Genomic DNA, 4,130 nt, shown 5'->3' on the forward strand with positions numbered 1-4,130 from the left:
ACTGTAGATGGCCTGGTTGATTTACGTTTTTTTTTTTCTACTTTCCTATCGGGGGGTAATAGCAGAGATATCCAAGTTAGTCTCTCTGCGTGAGCTATAAACATGCTGTAATTGCTGTGTTAATTTTGGGCCGAGCACAAAAGGATGTTCTTCCGATCCATACAACTATCAATCTACCTATCATCTCAACATTTGGTGTTTGGCGTGTGTGGACCATTATTACATATGCCACATAATTGGGCATAATTAAAAGGAAGCGCAAGTACTGTAATTAATGTCAGTTGTCAGGCGCTAAAAGGCAGGCGGAGGATAATGTTTCCCCGTGGCTTGAGCAAGAAGACCTTTGGAATCAGGAGGCTCCTGATTGATATAATTTGACCTTTCTGCACACACCAGTGGTGCAGATGGTCACCGAAAATCATTCTCATCACTTACATATAAAGACTCAGCTTTACAAGCCATTAATGTCGTGTGTTAAATGTAGGTAGAAGTGACATAATAACTTGTTAGTTCAAAATGTGTCCCTTTAGCCAGTTGATGCTTCATAAGTCCCTAAGGCCCTTTTGGCTCTGTGCTCCAGTAAAAGTTATGAAAGCTTGGTACCCAGCAGAATCACAGCCAACCTCATTTTTTTCTGTTTCCTGTACATGCTACATGCTAGGCTCATCTATGCTAAAAAGAAAAACACGTTTTGATGGGGCACTTGTAACAGAGACATTTACATACTCACATCTTACGTCAGTTAATGTTGGCAAATTGCTAGCTAATTACCTAGCTAACAATTTATGTAGATTAGCTAACCGGTTCGCTAGCATTTTGCTAACATTAGCTATCAAATGTAGCTAGCAATCAATGTAGATTAGCTAGCAGCATTAACTTACTTAAGATACAACTATATACATGTGTATGTTGCTTTTACAGTTGCCCCAGCAACATATTTAAACTGTCTTCAAAATTTGTTTTACTTTAAGGAAACAGATAAGGGGAGGTTGACCAAGGCGCTGCTGGGTACAGCCCAATCATAGCTTTGCAACTGTAAGAGGTGTTTCTAGCTCTGAGAGTGTGTGCGTGGCGCCGTAGTAAGAGTGATGCTCAGTGTACAAAAAGTTAGAAGGATGTTTTGTTTTTGTCTTTTTTGTTAAATTCTCCAAAACCAAAAGTACAGGGGAGCTCGACCTGGATGAAACTGTGCTATGTGAGATTAGTGCCTCTGCTCTGCCAGTGTGATTTCATGGGATGGCATATAAATAGCACCACTTTTAAGGGCATTTTGCTCATCGTGTCTTTTTTCACATATTATTTAACACTGTTTAGTCTAGTGTATTTTGTAAGTTTTGCAAGTGGTAACAATAATCAGATGATCTTCATAATAGTTGGGTGATCTTTGTCGTCATGGGAATCTTTGTTTTGGTTAACTGTTAAACAGTCACAGTTTGGTAAGGTTTAGTCACCAGAACTACTTGGTTAGGATTTACAGCTATTATATTTATATGGTTTTATACGTCATTTTTCTTTTAAAGAAAACCCTGCATATTATGTCTTTAAGACATTGGCGTGTTAGTCATACACCATTTGGTGGGGCCTGGCTGGTCCTGCTCTGTATTGTATTTGGGGAGGTTGACACTCCTAGTCTGGGAACCAGCATGTTTGTGAATAATTCTGGTGATGCCAAGCTCTGACACTGTAGCAACTGCAGCAAAAGTTGTTATCCAAGATACTGTTAGTTTGCAAAACCATTTCAGGGCTAAGATGTCCTCATAATTACTGTTTGAATAATTAAGTTATACTTATGTTGTGCTGTGCTAGAAGAAGAGCTTGACAGGTGTTGCAGCAGTGACTACACTGTGACAGAAAGTTGAGAAAACTCATAATTTCAGTTATGAAATTCTTATGTTTTGAAAACTAAACTAAAACAAGTTTTTTTTGCCAACCTATAATCTTGTGTGAGATAGTTTACTTTTCTTCTTTATATAAACTTGAGTCTCTGAGTTTCAGAGGCCCCAGAAATTCTGTATTTCAACAATCTTTGAAAATTATTCACTTTCACTTCAATGAATTTACTGAATTTTTTTGAAATACAATGAAGTAGGAAAGAGTCTGAGTTCAAAACAAATTCTGAGTTTTGCTAATGATTTTTTACAGTGTAAGGGGTTGGGATGATTTACACAGTGCTTCAGCATTACCGTATTATCAAGAAAAACACAACTTAATCTTAAATCCAGTGCCTCCATACTTTACACGACTGTTGAAGTCCTCTCTGTGTACTCTGGCACAGTTTTTCAGGAAAGGTTATAGACGGCATTGAAACAAGGCTTTCTCCAAACAGATGTCCCACCCAACGATGGCTTGGTTAAATTATTTAAATGGTGCAAATACAAAAGCTACAGGAAAAAAGCATATGGTGCCTGTTATTTGTATTCGTAGCCATGACCTACGGGAGGCCAAAGCAAATAGAGAGGCTCAAAATGTGCAACGCCAGGACTAAGCAGGGAACGAGCAGCAGGAAATCTGTTTAATGTGGAACATGCTTTCAAGGACTCTTTTTATTTTTTTTAAGTTTAACTCTGTTTGACCCTTCCCACGAGATGTGAAATGGCATTGATGATGCTGGGTTAATGGGGAACAAGATTTTCTTCGCTTAGAAAACAAGATGTTATTGATGTTCATTTTCCAACAAAAATCTGGGGGCTGTTATGTCAATAATATTTTGATATTTCAGGCCAGTCAAGATTAGACCACTTAAAGGAAACCCATGTTAAATAACATGACTCTAGTTTAGATTTTTGCTCTAATAACTTCACGGTTCATCTGAACCTTGATGGGTGGTACTTGAATGTATCCAGGTGCAGAGAAATAGAAAGAGGCCAGTTTTATGGCACTGACGTATGAAATGTATTGCTATTCACGTACAGTACAATGACTACTCCCCGAGGAAAAAAGCTGCAGCAGAAGAATATTTGGCACACACACGTCAGGCTGATATTCTGAGTGACCGCTCTCCCACACTAGGTTTATTTCCCCAAGCCACCTGCCTTATCCAGCGTGGGAATACACTGCTGGATAGTGCTTTCTACTGTAAGCAGCCACAGTAGTAAATCAGTTGATGACCTAATGCAGGATGAGAAGAGGCAACAATCCTTTCTTTTTTCACCGTGCCACATGGGATCTATTTCCTCTCAACATTAATAATACTCTGGAGCATTAAGGCATGCAGCAAAAGCAGATGTATTCTTCCCCAGGCTGATTCAACTTGTAAGCATTTCCTCTCCCGACCCCCCCCCCCCCCCAGTCCTGAGGCAAAGCATGATTACCCGATTTTAATGAGATTTTTAATGTGATTTTTTTTCTTACAATCCCTGCAAGACAATCCAACTCTCTCTTATGTACATACAGTGGTTAATGTTTGCAGTCTGATGGTATGCAAAATGAACACATGTTGACGCTTTCGCTTCCCACGCTTCTTCCTCTTGATTGTGTAGGCCAGAGGTCTGCTTCTTACCTTTTTATGTTTGCACGACGTTGATAATCCTCCGGGAAAGGAAATGAAGTAGGTGTGCAGTTTTTTTCTGCAGCACCTCATAGCTACATCTGCACCTCGGTAGTTTTTGTCGTTTGCTGAGGATTAGTTACTCCATGCCAATTGGAACAGCAACCACATCACACAGATGTTTGTTTGATTATTAATTTCTTCATTAATATGCTGTGCAATTAATGCATTCAGGGCCAGCGGCAAGTGTTAACCAGGTGATACTTAGGAAGCCTTTAGTCTATTCATTGTGCACTTCATCATTGGTCTGTCATTTTTAGTGTGATACTCACACTTTAACACACAAATGAAAACTTCACAAACTGCTTATTTCAGTGCTTAAATTAATACTTAAATACAGGTTATTCCAGTACAGCTAAGTAGTGTTGCTGTTTATCATTGCAGATTTATACTTAAAGCTATAAAATATGACATTTCCACTGAAAAATGTATAAAAACCGCTAGACCTGTGTTATATATTTTGTTGATGTTTCCAAAATGGTCATACCAGGAGTTTATTTGGGTTAACGGTGCAAATCCTGCTGGCCACTAGTTGCTATAAATACCCAGAAAACATTGTAGGATACATCAGAGAGTGAGGAAG

Source organism: Lutjanus erythropterus, chromosome 23 (assembly GCF_056507025.1).
Source record: "Lutjanus erythropterus isolate fLutEry1 chromosome 23, fLutEry1.hap2, whole genome shotgun sequence".
NCBI lineage: Eukaryota > Metazoa > Chordata > Actinopteri > Lutjaniformes > Lutjanidae > Lutjanus > Lutjanus erythropterus.